Source organism: Glycine soja, chromosome 10 (assembly GCF_004193775.1).
Source record: "Glycine soja cultivar W05 chromosome 10, ASM419377v2, whole genome shotgun sequence".
NCBI classification, from domain to species: domain Eukaryota; kingdom Viridiplantae; phylum Streptophyta; class Magnoliopsida; order Fabales; family Fabaceae; genus Glycine; species Glycine soja.
In genome coordinates, this window is record NC_041011.1 from 8,916,944 (window position 1) to 8,935,764 (window position 18,821).

The following is an 18,821-nucleotide window of genomic DNA, read 5'->3' on the forward strand; positions in this document are numbered from 1 at the left end:
GAAGGTTGAAAGGAGAAGAAGGTAGGTGAAGTGTTGATGCGACTCAAAATAGGGTCCTCAATTTTTTTATTTTTACTTTAATTGATTTTGATAGTTATTATCTACCAAAAATTATAATTATAATTTTGAAACAAATATTGACAGTTTTTTAGTTACCATAAATTACATTATCAAATATTTAATGGACATGTCATCATGTAATTGACCTAAAATAAAACTTTTCAAATATTAAAAAATAAAAACATAAAATTTGGATATATATTAGAGACAAGCACATATTTAAGCCAATATTATATAATATTATATATAAATATATTATATTTTTTTCTTCACTGTAATATGTTTGAACTTTGAAGAAAATCCATACCCATCAAATATCAACGACCATCAAATTACATCCATCAACGAGAAGGGGAAGATGAATCAATAGCCACAGGTAATGAACAGTTCATTACTCTGGTTTTTCTTTGATGAGAGTGAGAGAGAGAAAAAAAAAAGGAAAGATGAAAAGAGATAAAAGAGAGATTGGGGGGAGGGAGAGAGAGGGGTGAAGGAACCAGAAAGTGGGGAGGAGAATGGAGTGATGGGTGATTTTGGTTCATTTTTATAAACAAAATATTAATGAGTCTTTTTTAAGATAATTTATCCATATGATTCTTTTTTGACCAATGACCAGTTAAAATGACATTATTTTGACCAATAAATTCAAAGACAACATAGCCAATATGAATTTATTCTATCTCGTGATTTAAAATTTTTTAGGTTAATTTATATTAATTTTATAGTTATGTCGTGTTCTACAATTTTTTAAATTTACCACATTTCCATATCAATATTGGATCATATTTTTATCTCTTATTTAGAGAATACCCGTGCCCCACATTGGGATAAGTAGAGAAAACTAAAATATATAATTAAGTTGGGAGCGCTTAAGTTTAATTAGTCTATACAGGAAAAAATAGAACTAAAAATAGATGTCTAACCTATGAGGTAGCTGCGATTCTGTTGACAAACACAACATGAAGAATAAGCCAACAAAAAAGAAAGAAAACAAAATAATTGGATCTCTAGATAGGGGTCAAGCTATGGATCGTTTAATCCGTAACATCATAAATCAATTCGTAGGGACACTTTGCATGGAAAATTCAACCTCAATGGTGGATTTGGTCTCCAAGCTTCGTTTCGGGTGAATAAGGACAAGAGGTTGGACTCGCCATTGCCGGAGTCTCCAATCACTAACTTGAACAAGTAGTCGTAGTCGGCTATATCTTGCGATTTGGTGAGGTGGTGTTTGTTAGATCCAATCAAACATGGTGAAAGGGATGAAATGCTTTGAAAGCGGATAAATGGGTGAGAGTTTATATCTTACAATTTGTTCAGCATTATGGTTGTAGCAGACATGGATAAAGAGAGAGACATGTGCATCAGGGAGGTGGCGACACGGCAAGGCTGAGGCAGAGGGAGGGGGAGTTTAGGGTGATGAGCAAGATCGTGTGATGGTAAATGAGAGAGGTTGCGGGATTTGATGAAGGTGTTGGCGGAGGTGCTTGCGGGTCAGTGTACAAGGCGGGGCTGTGCATGGTGGTGAAGAGGATGAAAGAGAAGAATAAGGATAAAAAAGGAATATTAGAAAAGTTGAGGTGCACCAAGCAAAACATAGGGTGACTTAAAGAATTACCAAAAAAACAGACTTGTAACCTTTGAGTTAACTTGAAAGTAAGCCCAACATGAAGAATAAGCTCATGCAATAGGAAAAAAAAAACTACACTTCAAATAGAAAAAAACCAAAGTGTATACAAGTTAGGAGTGCTCGAGTCTAACTATTCTAGACTTTTTAGACAATATGACACCTCTCGAGCTTAAAACAGTAACTAGCTCATCCACATTCTCCTATTGAGTCCCCAGTACTCCACAATATAACACATCATATTCGTTTTTCTCAGGTGAAAACTGGTCTTACCTGGCCAATATAATTGAAGGCAGTGGGTAATTGGTTTCAACGAGTTGTTAATTGGTTATTTTAACTTGTTACAAACTGGATTGAATTGGCTAGCTGTAAATATTAAGAGCAAATTTTACGATTGAGGTTTGAACATCTGACCTTATAAATAATTCAAGTAACATCACTACATCATTCTGTAATTTTTATAATTCTTCTATTATTAAATATACACACATAGAGAGATGGTTTAATCATATTCGTTTGATTGGTAATTCACTATTTAAACAATGATCAATCCAACATTTTGGTCATGTAGGTGTCCAATTAAGCCAAGTTGAATAACGATGGGGAAAGTAAAATATTTCCCTTTCACTGTCAAGCTTTGGTTGAAATTTATTTCTGATCCTTTTATTCATTCGTTTATTTTTACCTCCCCTTTTTCCACCTTTTCCTTTGCTCAGCCAAAATAGAAGTCTTTTAGGAAGGAAGCAGATTCTGACCATATATGGCTTCTGCTAATTATTGATACCACTTCAATGGTGGAGTTGTTTCCCATTAACTGCTTTCAGTAAAAGCTGGTGCCATTTACCAGAGTTTCTGCAGAAATATGTCTCTGGCAATATACTTTGACGTTATTGCATGGTTTTAGTATGAAAATAACATGCGTGTATACGATTATTAATAAAGGATGACATGATACAAAACGGCCCTTTGCAATGCTTACCGTAAAGTTTTTAACATGTAGGTGATTATAATTAAGAACTCAGTATAGGGTTGCAATTGCCATCAAGTATGTCAATTAATTGTTATCAGATTATTTTAATTTATCGAATAGTCTGGGGATCCAATTTTATGTATACAATTATGTTATATACTTGAGAGAAAAATTAATATATCACTTATAATAATTTATTTAACTTAAACATGATTATATTCAGTCGATGATACATATAATCAAGACCAAAATATATAATATATTGTGTTTGATAGTTTATTAGCATGGTGGATAACTTCATTCAAATATAGTGATCTATTTGGAATAATTTATTTAATATATTAAAAAATTTACCAATTTTTTGGTTAGAATTTAATTTAACTTTTTTCTAAAATAAATCAAAAGCAAAAAACAATGAATGTTTTTGAGTTTATACATAGACTGTCACATTGGACACTTTCAGATTCTTCACCCACTACCACCCCATTAATTATATGCAATACTTTAATTATCTCAATACATACATGTAGCCTGACATGAAATACCTAGATTTGCTTTGTCATCTGCGGTTGTGCGCAGATAACACGAGGTATAGTAATCATTTGTATTCCTAATTATACTACTGGCCCTTATAATAATATACTATTAAGTTTTCACTTCAATGAACACAAGTTCGTTTTGGTGCATATAAGATACATTAAGCATAAAATAATGAGAAACTTTTGGGGGAAAAAGAGGGAGTGTATGGTACGTAATTCCATCACCTTTACATAAACAAGGCTGTCATGTCAAAATTAGAGCAACTTTTTCCTCCCCGTTCTAGCCTTTAAAGCTGCCCATTCTGCCCCAATACTATTAACTAATCTTTTTTCACTTTCTCTCTCTTTATAGTTTTGTTTTCCCTCTCTTCTTCACTTGGATATTGCTTTGCAGCCACATGGCCACGTAGAGGTCGAAGATGCTTATTTGAAGGCTCAAAAAGCATAAAATGAGCGTCCCTTTTGAGTAGATAATGCCATATTTTACTTTTAATATTGCTTTATGATAGAGCGCTTTACTTTAAGCAAAAGATGGATGGAGGGTGGTATATTAAAATTGGAGCCCTAATAAAAATGTGTTTGAAGGAAAATCAAGAGAGAGAGAAGGGTTTGGGTTGATGGTGAAAGAAGAGAAAAGATAGTCCTGTAGCTTTCACTTAGCCTCAAATCTCATTGTGTTTTGTCCGAACATATTTAGAGATCAACTCAACTGTTAGGGCATTACTTTTTTCATATACATTACAATAATAACAATTATCCTTTGTAGTATATTTTTTAAAAATATAAAAAGTTAAACCGTTATTGGTGGGGGAGAGAGAAAAATGATGGGTTATAAGCAAGTGTGTTGTGTTCAAATACTAGAAAGTGCTTACACTTGCTTACAACACAACCCATCATTTCAAACACTCCTTTTCTAGCTAGCATTGCAGAGTGCTTTGTGTTCAAATAATTTGATGCCCTTTGTAAGTCTTTTTAGGCCAACAAAGATGCAAGAGACTTTTTGACTGGAACCCTGGGCTAGCTAGGTGGTATCTACAGTGAATGCTTGTGCTCATCACTCACTCACCCTAACCAAAACCACAAAGTAATTTATAAACAGTTTCTGGATTTGGGTTGCCTGTTAGCAGATTCATTTTGGATCCTAATTCAGTAATTCTAAGTACATACTTGTCTTGTGGGGCGTGCACTTGTCACGTGTTTTGCAAATATTGGTCATGCCCTAATCAACATAACAAAACACCATGAAAAGGGAGAAAATTATAAAAAAGATTTTGACCAATTTATACGAATTTAATTACTTTGTATTAATTATAGTTTATACATGTGTAATTCAATATTACCGCTATTTAACATGATATGATATGTTACCATTGATAGATAATTATGTTATTTAAGAATGTGATTAGAAGTTTAATCTTCATCTTTGTGTGTATAGAAAAAAATTATAGAAAAATCAATCTTTTAAGTGAATTTTAAAGTCTAGATGAATTTCAGTCTGTTTGGATTACTGTTCAATTCAAATTAGTTAACTAGCGTTTTTTAGAAACTTCAAGTGTGTTGCTTTTGTGTTGGATGCTTATGAATGTTTGAAATCCCGTTTGAAGCCTTCGTAATGGTAAATGAAACACAAAGTTAATCTCCGACTCTCAATTAGTGGATATCTGAATTCACACACACACACAAAAAAAAGAAATTTCAATTGCAGAGTCAATGGTAGCGATGCCCCCAAACATGACGTTATGTATTTTGGTCTTGTCAAAATGTCGTGTGAATGCTCATGTATGCATGCATGCCTTCTGGTTTCCTATCAAATTAAAAGAGACAAGTCCATGGTTATGTGAGTGGGTTTGCACTGTTTCTCTCATTGATTGCTCATCAACTAGTTATCCATTATATCACTCACTTTCTTCTATATGATTGTTAGATCATTTCCCCCTTTTTTTCTTTCTTGTAATGTTTCCTTAGCATGTTTTATTTAACTTCTTTCTTTCAAGATGACACGCACTGAAATAATTATAACTGGCTGATTCACACATTAATGATACGTCATGGGTCATTGCACAAAACAAGTAAAAGTGGAGTAGTTGATGGAGGAGTGAAAGGGAGATATCTACGTTCGAAAATATTCTCCGATTTCTTTATGTTATTCTTTTTCGTGAACGCCTAGATAAATGGAAGTGAATTGAGTGGGTGATATATGTGCCTTCTCTGCTTTCTATGCAAAGGTAACATTGAAGACTTGAAAATTTATACACCCCAAACCTAAAATGCACACCCCTCTTTAAGAAACCTACACATAAACTGAAAGTGAATCCTCAAGAATTCAATCTAATTGGTTGTTAATTTGTTACAATTTTCACACCCAAAAACATCATTATTCTAACATATATATTTAGACACGGACACAAATTGGTTTCTATTCTATCTATATATAATATTTTTATTTTTTGTGCATTTTGCTATCGGTATGTTTTAATTTTTTTTTTTGAAAGTTAATTATTTTCATAGTTGAAAATCATAAAACTAATCTCTCAAACGGTAGAGATCACCAAATTTACTTTTTGTCCAACATCAACTAAATTTACTTCTTCAAACAAAATCTTTTTGGGATGCATGGTCAACAAAATAAACTTATGTAAGCATGTATACAAATTTAAGTTATCTATCAATCACACTGGACTTTGTTGGTCTCGTAAATGTTTTGATGATGCTTATCAAATTTTTCCATAATGTTTTATATATTCATCAACAAGGAGCAATTAAGAGCTTTATATATAGTATAGTTTTTTTAGAGGAATATATATTGTAGTTAGTGGTCCTTCTATTCCAAAAATAATATCAATCATGCAGTCAAAAGTCTCCCATAATAAATATAATAAAACTTGTGATCGGTAACGCAGCTCAGGAAATTGAAGTCAATCTCGCATCATGAAAAATCATTATATTGTTTTTGGATATAGAAGTTGCGAACACTTGGCACACTTGGCCGTACGTGCAGAAAATTTCTGCTTTATTGTTTTCAGTTTTGCTGGGATTTTGTTACAATTACAACTAACGAACCCAACCCAATTAGCTGTATTAGCCAGCTCCTGTTTATTAATTACATCAACAATGTTGTTTACGTCCTATACGCTATAAAAAAAACTATTACCAATGAACAAAAAATATTAAATAATAGGATTGTTTTATTATTGTAGCATTTAACAAAAATTAAACTATCAATATACACACGTACGTTCACCTTAGATATATACACTACAAAAAAATGTATTTTTAGTGGCAGTTAATTTGTGGCGGTCATTATAAGCCGCCAAAAAAATGTTATTTTTAGGATTCATTCTTTATTTTTGTTTTTTCATTCAACGTTGTAAACTCTGCCACATAGCATTTGAGACTTCGCACGCATCGAAATTTTAAAGCTTTTGGAGTATTTCTCTCACTCTACTTAGACATCATTTGAAAAAAAATTGCCTTGACTGTCAAAAGCAAATTAGAAACCCTCGACATATGATTAAAATCAATATTCTTCTTCTTCTTCTTCTTCCTCTCTCTCTCTCTCTCTCTCTCTCTCTCTACGCGATGTTGTTGTCGCTGATTCTAGCCACCATTGGCCTCATTTTCTCAATCTAAATCTGTAGAATCCCTCATCTTGTTGACCTGTATCAAAGCCCCAAGAAAATTTCTTGCGATCGAAGCTTTGATCGAACCCTAGTTATGACCATCAAAGCCATTTCCGGCTACCATTGTAAGCTTCTTAGAAATCTATTCTGATTAAAGCTTTCTTCTTGCCAACCGCAACAAGACTTCACCAGGTAAACCCAATTTGAGCTGTAGATCGAGCTTTTGTTTTTGTGCTTGAGAAGCTACTCCTTCACTTGCGGTTCTTCTTCTTCAGTTTGATTCGATTCACACTACATTACCTTTATTTATTTTTTAATTTTTAAATAAGTGTAAGGATGCATTTTTTCATTACGTCTTTGTTGTTGAGTTAAATTAAGAGATATTCATTTTTTTGGGTTGTGGCTAAATTTTGTAATTGAGCAAGGGAGAGAATGTCTTGTGGCATGCAAAAGAGTTTGAGAAAAGCACATCCAATCTTGTGTAAGCATTGCTTTTTTCGATTTTAGAAGGAATAGGGAGAGCATTGAAAGGAAGGGATGCTGGAATTTTCTATTCTAATAATTAATGTGGGCTAATATTATAAGACAATTATATTAATTATTTATCATTAGTGGGTTTTATTTTATGTGATCAAATTAAGTGAACTCGTTAGACAACTAAATTAGATGATATGGACTTAAATGATCAGATGTTAGTGTTGGTCCATCAGGGGATAATAAGAACCCTATTAGGTTAACACGCTATAAGAAGACTATAGTCTCCAATATACCGAGCTATGATACATAGTTTCTCTTCTCCCTATCTGAAGAGTGACAGAAATCCTATTAAAGAATAAAGAGATTACGGTTGAGGAAAAAAATGAAGCCACTAGTTGTGCTATTAGCCGGTTATTCGTTGTCTTTACAATATTCTATAACAGATCCTAAGAAGAATGCATAGATTAGGAATCACCTATGGATTCAAGTATTTCTCTATCCTTAATAATAAAACATGTTGTAGATCCTAGGACCTTCGATAATCGTTCTAGGTTAGGATCTTTTTGTCCTTCTAGCTTCCACAAAGAATAAAGATTACCTAAGGACTAAGGAAAATTTTCATCAAGTGGTATCAGAGCAAGTCCTCAATGCTTAATTATTAGGATTGAAGTTTTCTTATTTATTTGATGCATGGATGAAGTTTTGGTTGAACGATTATTTTCCCTCCCTTTAAATAAACCCTTTTTTTAGGAGGGGAAATTATTTCTTCGATATAGAAATTCATCTTGACCCATAAATATTTTATCAAGATACTTTTTTCATTCGTGGCATTCTCTTGATTTATTATTTCAAATTGTGTTTTGTTGGTTGATATATTGATATTAAAGAATTAATTTTATATTCATTCCAAATATCGGATCTAGTTCATTGTATTGGTTTTACCATTTAGTTTTTGTTTTATGGATCCGAAAGGAAAAGTGAAATATACTCAAGAGAATGATAGAATGGGTGTTTGCAAATCAATATATATTTAGCTTTACGTGACATATCTTGTTAAAGCAAATGTGAATATATTTGGCTTTTTAAGTCATAAGGTCATTGTTTTAAGATCATCACAGGATTAATTAATATACACTACTAGAAAATATGATTTTAACATCGGTTATTAAGGACTTTCAACATCGGTTATTAATTGATGTTGAAAGTACCAACGTTGAATGTAATACCGTTAACATCAGTTTTTTAAAATCGATGTTAACATAAAAATGACAACATCGGTTTTTTAAAAAACCGATGTTGCATAGTAAGAATAACAAAAAAAGTTAAATCTTTACAAATCAACATTGGGTTTTACAAAAACTGATGTTAACTTATACCTACAACACGTTGGTTTTTAGAAAAATCGATGTTAATATATACATACAAAATCAATTTTTAGAATAGATCGATGTTGATTTGTACTCCCCAACATCAGTTTTTATTACAAATCGATGTTGTGTTCTACTAACCAACATCAGTTTTTACAGAAAACCAATGTTGATATTCAATAACAATTCTAAAATACTGATGTTGTGAGTCCAACTTAACATCGGTTTTTGCAAAAATCGATGTTGTTTGTAAACATAAACATAAAAACCAATGTTGTTTTTTGATTTTTTTTAATTTGCTGTCTATTTTTTAATTACCCTAAATTAACCTGTAAATTTAAAATCAGAACCACAACGGATAATTTTCAGTCTGTTTTTAGATAGTGTTTGGTAGAAATTCCATAAAAATTGAATATTTACTATGAATTAAAATAATATTTAATGTGCATGCATTACATGAATTGTAAAAAATGTAAATTAACTAAGCTACAATTCCAAAATTACTTAAATACTAATTGTTTCATTTTTAACTTTCAAATAGTAGCTTGTCCACTGAATGCGAAACACCTTCAATCTCTTTGGTTCCAATGGTCTAACATCATTGAAATACTGCATGATATAATAAAACATAAGTTAATAATATATAATACCAATTATAACAAAATGAAATAGGTTTGAATTACACAATTATCGTTTCCTAGTTATTCTTGAAACTTCCTAAGATTATAGTTGACATCTAGTGCATGATGTAATACCCGAACTCATGCTTCCTTTTTGTCTATTACACTAAATACATTTTGAAATTTAGATATTCAATGTTAAGTACAAATTAGTCTACACAGTAATAAAATATAATTAGAAGCATTTTTTAAATGGCTTAGTTTAACAACAATCCACCTAGCAACAGCCTTAGATTTACCTTGTGGAGTATCGTCAAATCTTTTCAAAGCACTGTTCATTACAAACATAAATGTGTATTATACAATTAAAATATTGATGTTGCCGACTAATGCTAATGTAAATGTATTGACGAAAATATAATTGACCTATTAATAATTCCTTTCAGGTAGTTGTCTGGCCTATTGTGCAACGAACAAAACCAGATGACAACATTTTCCTTAAGCAAAATGACAATCATTTGCCAATGTGCACTGCAGTGGAGAACAATATAAGTTATTATAATATTATACATTATTTAAATTCATTTGTTCTGTTTAACTTACCCATTCAAGTATGCTCATAGGTACACATCCTTCTTTGAATTCTGCATCCAGTTCTTAATATAACTTTCTGATTTAAATTGCAATTGCCTAGATCTCTGTATGGGCTGTGGCTCAAGGAATCCATACACATCGGCATTCCCCGCTCACATACTTGTCTCAGTCATATGCCTATTGTTGTTAAAATAAAGTAAATTATGTATGAATTTAAAACAATAAGTTAGGTAATAAACAATAATGTAAAGTGACTTACAGAATCCATAATTGTATAACAGAGATGCTGAGACATTGACCACCGTGTACTATTTCAGACAGATCTTTAGGTTTTATGTACAAGAAGAAGTTGTCATTAAACACCCCAAACATGGTAGCATCCTACATAACTTGCAATGGCTTTAGAAAAAGCTTTGAGATGGCCAATGTCATTAGATATAGAGGATCATCGACATGATGATTCGGCCTATCTGTAGGTTTTGTCGATCCCACAGCTCCTTGTTTATCCAACACAGTTAATTAACATAATTTAATGATAGTGAACACTTTAATTGAAATAAACATTTAATGATAGTGAAATACATGTTTTGAGAAACGCTTGACAAGATGTGTCGACCAAGCAATAAAGGTGTTAAATGCCTGCCCCACTAACTAAACCTCTTGAGTGGGTACAGGAATGTGAGCATCTACATCTCTAACTTCCTCAACACCAACCTTGAATTGATCATTGCCCAAAGGGATGTTGTGAATGGTTGTCGACCCCTCATAAAGTCTTCCTAGGGCAACTAGGCAGGGAGGATTTTCTTCGACGTACAACCCGCATTTCTCTGAGTCACCCATGTCTGGGTCGTTCCCCGAGGGATCAACACAACTCTCTTTTGTGCTGACGCGAGTAGCTGAAGGACTAACCTTAGGCTTAGAAGACAGTGCGAGTCCCTGTGATTGCATCTACAATTGAAACTGGGACTGCATCTGGTTGAAGGACAACATTAGTTGTCGAGTCACTTTTTTTGTGATCAACTCCTCCAGTTGATCCCTGATTTTTTGTGTCAGCTGCTCAAGGTCTTTGAGAGCCATGGAAGAAGACGTTCGGGAGGTCCTTGGAGCCGGTCCAAAGTATTATTTGATCGTGACATCGGCTCCAGCAGCACGCACATGACCAGGGTGTTCTGGTCGCCCAATGGCAGCAGTCAGTACATCTCGACGTCCACGGGTGACAAAGGAACCCTGTGAGGCCTGCGCCTTCGAGGAATCCTGTAACGAACACATTTATTGGTTTACTCAATCAAACAATAAATATAAATAATTGTAATTGACAATTGAAAGTGACTTATAATCTTGTCTACAATTTCCTTTGTTGCCTCAGACGTCATTTGACCAATTTTCTTGGTGCGAGCCATCTCTTGACTCCTAGGTTTGAGCTCTTTCTTATGATCCTCATGCTACCTTGTCTTTCTCAGTCATCAACATTTGTATTAAATGGTAAGCAACTAGCTACAACACTGTCTATTTCAATCACCTATATTTATAGGATTCCAAAACTGATTATTTAAGACTAAATTCATGTGGGTTTGAATCTACCGGCTAACAAAAACTAACATTTGCCGATAAAATAAAAAGACTAAATTCACATGCAAACTTCATGCTTTAAGAGTACATGTATATGCAAGTCATACAACTGGGGGTATTATTATTGAGGTGTTGCTACTAGCAATCCCTGTGGCATTCATCTTATCGACATTGCTATTTCTTATTATTGCAATCTATGTGGGAAGCTTTGCCCAATACAAAGAATTAAAAAAAAAAACCAATGAACAAAAATGGTACACCAAGTTATAATTTGAAGAGAAAAAGATTGAAAACTTACATAATCAAAAGTGTCCAATGGAAGACCCTCTAGGTGCCGCCTAATCATATCATTACCCTCCCGATGGACAAGTTTTATGTTCACCAACCCACGAACTAGGAGCCAAGAGTGCCTCTAAAACCTATGAAACAACAATGATTAAGGAAATCTTATAGGATAACGAACTCACAAACCCACTGGAAATATTAATAGTAGTGAAGATATAGTATTGAAAAGGTTATCTAACCATTATCATCTCCTTTCATTACCTTAGATATAAATTTCTTAGGGTTGCGTTGTGCCCCGAAAAATGACGGCGATGGCGGACATGACGGTGACAATCGTCAGTGGTCGCGAGGTAATGAGCACGGGGAGAAAAGTGTTTGGGGTTTTTAATTTAAGTAAAAATACAACATCGGTTTTTTTTAAAAAACCGATGTTAACTAGCTTATGTTAACATCGGTTTTTCAAAAATCGATGTTAACTACCTTCAGTTAAAATCGGTTTTTTAGAAACCGATGTTAATTAATAAATGTAAACACCGGTTTTTGGTAAAACCGATGTTAACATGAGATTGTTAACATCAGTTTTTATAAAATTATGTTAACAAACTCATGTTATTTACGGCGATGCCACCGTGTTTTTGTTAATATCGATTTTGTCGAAAATCGATGTTAACCTTGTGATGTTAAATCTATGAATTTTAATAGTGATATCAATATATGGCTAATATAGGCTCCTCGTTGGTGGTTTTTGTATATGTTTTACATACTAAAGAATGTTTGGCGTAAGTATTATTGTTATTCTAGCAATTAGCCAGCAAGCTTTTTTTTTTCTTTTTTTTACACCGCCCATAAAAGTTATTGATTTCTCATACATAGAAAGCTTCCATTTTTTTATTGAATAAGGGCAATGGAATCAATGGATATTGATTTGGACCAAGAATTAGTAAATTATTTATTTAAAATCGGTAAGTATATATTTTGTTTAGATATATTTACATATATGTAAAATTGTTAATGGTAAGTAATTATAAAGATATATCTGATATATTGGTGATTTATAGTATTATAAATCTTTTGGAATCTTGGAAATTTATTTTGGATATAGTGGTTTTTTTTACTGTGTTTTGTAAATAAAGTTACTTTATTCGTCACTTGGATTTCCTTTTTCTGTGTTTCCAATGTAGAGAAATTGACGTGAATGAATTGAGATATATTGCATTAATTTGTGATAAGGTTACTAGTGATTTAATCAATAATTTGGGGTGAAATTAAAAATAGTTTATGATATGGAGGTGTTTATGGCGGATCACCCGCGAATCCGAATTGACCCAAACCGATTCGAACAATTTGGGTTGGGTCATTTATGTATTTGGGTCAAAATAGAACTGAACCGATCAAAATCGTTTATGTATGAATTGTGTCACGTGTTTAGATTTATAGATCCGATCAAAATCGAATCAAACTGATCAAAATTTTTAGAATTGTTTGGTTTGGTTTTAAATACTGTTAATATTGAGACTCCAAGTGTTGGAACTGAAAGTGTTGGGACTACTAGTGTTGGACTTCTTAAGGTATTACTTTTAGGTACATTGTTATTTGTTTTACCTTTTTTCATATTTATTTTTTCTGCCATGTTTATAATATTAATGGATCATATTTTGTTCATTTGTTTTAGCAATCCGAGTGCAACAAATCTAGTTGTAGCAAATTTGGTTGCAGCAAAGTTGATTGTAAGAAATTAGTATGTAGGAAATAGTTGTAATTCAAACTATTATAATAAATCTCGTTGAGAAATATTTTGTTTTAATTTGTATTAGTCTATTTTAGAATATTATGTTGATGGTATTAAATGAATCGATTTTACTACTTTCAGACATTTGATAAAATAGTAGTTCTGAGAAAAAAAATTAAATTTAAATGGGTAAACTATTGGCTCGAACCGAACCAAACCATTCATGAATGAGTTGGGTTGGGTTTCAAAAAAAAATTATGAAAATTGAACCGAACAAAACCAATCAAATTTGATTGGGTTAGATCCTAAATTTGGCCAAAACCAGTTCGAACTGGCTCGCGAACACCCCTAGTTTTTGAGATATATCTCTGTTAAAGATTGTTAGGCGGTGATATTTGATCGTTGGGTTATGATACAAACCTACAATTTTGGGTTTTGTGCTTATGTGTAAAACTTGTGTAAATTGAAGACCCCACTATTTTAATTAAATTGCCTTGTATTTTGGGTTAAATTGATTGAAACAACATGTTGCCAAAGTAACTTCTGTTGTGTAAGTTGATTTAATTGAATTTACATAGATGTTGTATGGAATTATTCATGTGAATTATGTTCGGCCCAAAGGAAGACACAATTTGGCAGAGTAATTACATGCTTGCGATGGTAAACATGTGGAAATCATAAATAGTGTGATTTTCCATGTGAATAATGAAATGTCTAAAGACAATTATTATTTGATAGGAATTATTATCAGATTTATTTTCATGTGAATAATGAAATGCTCACAAAACAATCATTATTTGACCAGAGTAATCATCATATAAGTTTTCCATGTGAGAAATAGAGTGTCCAAAGACAACCTTTGTTCGACAGGACTTATCATCAATGTTTGATCAATACGTCAAAAGTACCACTTGCAGTTAGTCTTTTTCAATCCAAGAGGATTAATAGCGAGATATCTTGTTTGGGTCTTGAAATTTACCATAAAGATTATTTGTGCATTGTATGTGTAGTGTTCTCTTCTTTAATTGTTGTTGTTGCTATCACTATGGTTTGAATTACTCATATTATTTGAATCCCAACGTTGTATGTATAAAATTTAGAGTTTGAAAGGAATCAATTAAGAGTTGAGGATATAATATAATTTTTTTTCTAGAGAAGAAATAAGAGAATAATATAAGGAATTTCTTTGTTGTTTTTTTTTGTAAGATGAGACATATAAAAAAATGTCCCAATTACACTATTTAGTGTGTGAAGAATGGTAAACTTCTTATTTTTGTTTGTTTTAAAGTTAATTTAGTTTTGTACGGAAGGATGCTAGTGGGTAGATTTTGGTTCTACTGCCCACATAAGCATGCCTATCAATGCTACCTATGGAGTCATCCGCCAAGTGATAATGAAAAATTCATCTATGTGGGCGATGACATAAAGTTGCAGTTGAAGCTATAGGAACTTTTATTTTGTTTAAAAGACCCAATTTCATTTGAATTTAGTTTAGACATATATTGAGTTGTTTATTAAACCAAAATTTATTTCTAATTTGAACAAATTCAGTTATTCTTGTTTAATTAAAAATAATAAAGTTAGTCTCTCTCATGATTTAAATGTTGTAAGTTATGAGTTCTTTTATGGATATTGAGTGTTCCTATTGCAAACAATTTTGGGTGGTACAAAACTTAAAATTAGTTGTTATTTTTTTTGTTACATGTAAAGCTCTCGCATGTATAAGTTTTACAATCCCACTTTAAGATCATGTTTGAGACGGGAATGCAAGACTCCTTGAGGAAATTGAGTTTGGAGGGAAAGAAAACATAAGGAGTGTTGTCTTTAAAGAATAATCTGTTATTGACAATAGATAAATCTTTTTACTTTATGGTAATTAAATAATTTTGTTACTCCTAACATTATTAGAAGACAAGACAACACTGAGATTTCCTCTCAAGCACCACCTAAAGTTTAAACTTAATATTCTCAGTAAATATCATTAAGAAGATCCACTAGAGAAAGGAAAAATGTAATTTGATATGATTATGTTATATTTCTTTAAGAACATGAATATGACATTAGTTTGACTGAGAAGGTCTAATCGAATTTAGTCAAGTCATGTGCTCTAACTCTTAAGTGGATTAATGTCATAAATGATGTTATAAAACCGATTATTGAACATGACATTTGGGATATCGTCAAATTGTCTGAAAGTGTGAAACCCATAAGTTGTAGATAAATATCTATAGTTGAAAAGGATTCAATGGGTAATATTGAGATATAAAAGTTTGTCTTGTCGCTAAAAGTTTTACAAGAAGGAAGACATTGATCACAAAAAGACTTTCTCTCTGATTTCTTAGAAAGATTCTCATAGGACTACAATGACACTATAGATCATTTTGATAATTTTTTGCATAGATGGATGTAAAGATTATGTTTCTAAGTGGAAACATTGATGAAACAATTTATATGGTGCAACCAGGAAACCTTGTTTAAGATGATCTAGAGTCTATGGTATGCAAACTAAAGAAATCCATTTACGAGTTTAAACAAGTCTCTCGTTTATGGTATTACAAAATTCATCAAGATTACCTTGTATGGTGTTGAGGTAAATTTGGTTGATAATTACGTATATTAAAAGTTTAGTTGGAGTAAATTTTTCATTTTGGTTATATATGTTGATGACATCCTACTAGCATCATACAATTTACTATCGCAAAAGAGTTATATTGCAATTTATTATGTATGCTTAAGTTTATATTTTATTGTCTTAAAATAATTTTTAGTGGGAGTCCTAAGGTGATATATGAGTAATTTTGGAATGCAACACTAGAAAGTAGTAAAGTGCATAATGCGCTAATTGAAGAGAACAAGAAACTACATGTTTTCATATTGAAAGTCTAGAAGTTTAGAGATCATTGGGTATTATGACATCAATTTTACAGAATGTTTTAATAGTAATCACTCCACATAAGGATTCACATTTAACCATGTTGGTGAATTTAATATTTTGCTATAAGACATCATACTTGAATTTATGACTGCTAAATTATTGTAACTGGCTTGCCTGTTGTTGCCGACATTAAGAAGCCATCAGGTGTTTATTGGGACAATATCTTAGCGATCTTATTAAGGATTCAACCAAGTAAAAGTTAGTTGACATAGAGTAATTGGTTGTTAAATAAAGAATTAAAAATAGATATTTGTATAGAACACATAGGGACTCATTCCATGCTAGCTAATCCATTTACTGAAGGTCTAACACTTAAATTTTTTTCATGAGCACACTGCTCATATGAGTGTAAATCTTGATAGTACCTTAGTTTTGTGGGAGTCTTGCTTATGTTCTATATCTTATGGTTTACAAATATTTTGTTATTTGGATTTTCTGCAAAAATAAAGTTGAAGTGTATCACTTCATTCTGAGCTTGTTTTGTTTTCAATATTTATGTTGTGTTTGAATTGATGTCTATAAAGAATAAAGTTTGAACCAATTGGAAATAGACATGAATGAGATCACATTGCATGTAATTTCCATGTTGCTTATTCATATTTACCTATGTCATTAGGTGTATTGATGTGGTGGTCATTGGGGTCTAGTTACATTTGTTGTAGTGAAGAAAGTCGCAGTGATTCCATTATTGATACAGGAGATGGACCAGGTTGTTAAGATGGAAGTCTAAAAGTAAATAACATACAGATTTGCACCTAAAGATATTGATATAATTGTTACAATATGTAGCCCAAGTGAGAGATTGTTGAAATTTTCTATTCTTATAATTAATGCGGACTAATATTGTAAGACAATTATATTAGCTATTTATTATTAGTGAGTTTTATTTTATGTGATCAAATTAAGTGAGCCCGCTAGACAACTAAATCAAATAATGCGGAGTTAAATGAGCATATGTCAGTGTTGGCCCATTAGGGGATAATGGGGACCCTATTAGGTTAACACGCTATAAGAAGGTTATGTTCCCCAATATACCGAGCCATCACATATAGTTTCTCTTCTTCCCATCTAAAGAATTATGAAGGTCTTATTAAGGAATAAAGAGGTTCAGGTTGAGGAAGAATCATGAAGCCACCAGTTATGCTGTTAGCTGGTTATCCGTTGTCTCTACAATATTTCGTAATAGATCCTAAGAAGAATACATAGATCAGGAATCATTTACGGATCGATGTATTTCTCAATCCATAATAATCAAACATGTTGTAAATCCTAGGACCTTCACTAATTTTTCTAGGTTAGGACCTACTTGTTCCTTTTAGCTTCCGCATAAAGAATAAAGATTACCTAAGGATTAAGGAAATTTTCCATCAAGGGATTGACTCATTCCATTCAAAGTCTTCAGTTAAAGTTTAATTTCCCCTCATTTATTGAATTCTCCTAGTTGAAATTTGTTTTGAACTCATGGGTTTCCCTATCTATGGTATTCGTAGTCTTCCCTCACTTTGTTTTGTGTTTTTTAAGCATTTAGACTTGATAGTAAGGGTGGTCTTGTGTACCTGTTATCTCCCACACCAGAATTGTGGACCTGGTATTGAACAACAGGACTTAAATTCTCTATATTATATATAATGTCTTTGTTATCATGTACTTGGAGATTGTTCTTGGTTGTCTGGTTCTGGAATTTGGAGCTAGAAGTGGATATTTGACTGCTTCACATGCAAGGGCAATTGCTCCTTCAGGACTTGTCTATACGTTTGATTTCCATGAACAAAGGGCTTCATCGGCTAGGTAACAAATAAGGAAGAAATAGTGTGATTTTCCCTATAACATTGACATTGTAATTGACATAATGTGATGTTTACTTTTATGGATTTAATTTCCATTATAGTAGCTTCTATTTTGTACTACTTGATATAATAGTACTTTGCTATGTTCTTAGATCATGTAAGGATTCCTCTCCAATCTTCAAAGGATTTAATTTCCATTATAGTAGCTTATATTTTGCACTACTTGATATAATTGTACTTTCCCTGTACAATTACTTTCTGTTTTCACAAGGTTATGTAGAATGTTGGATCATTCCTATGTTATATATTCACTTAGTTTCTTGTTCTTTGTAGGGATGATTTTGAGATGTCTAAGCAGCTTAGTCACTGTAATTTTTCACAACAGTTTTGTGTTTTTCTTCTTTTTACCCACATCTATATTTCTGATTTTCATTATATGTGTTGTTTCTTTCTCTTTAATATTATATATATGCAATTTGCATTAGACTGATTGAATTCCCTTGTAAATTTATGTTGATGTATAAAGATATAAGGACATTTAATGTACTTTTAGGCATATATGAAGTGTAGGGCATGGGAAAGATTTCTAATAATCGTGTGGTTGGTTAAATATTTTCAGTTTCTTTTATAGGCATATTTTTC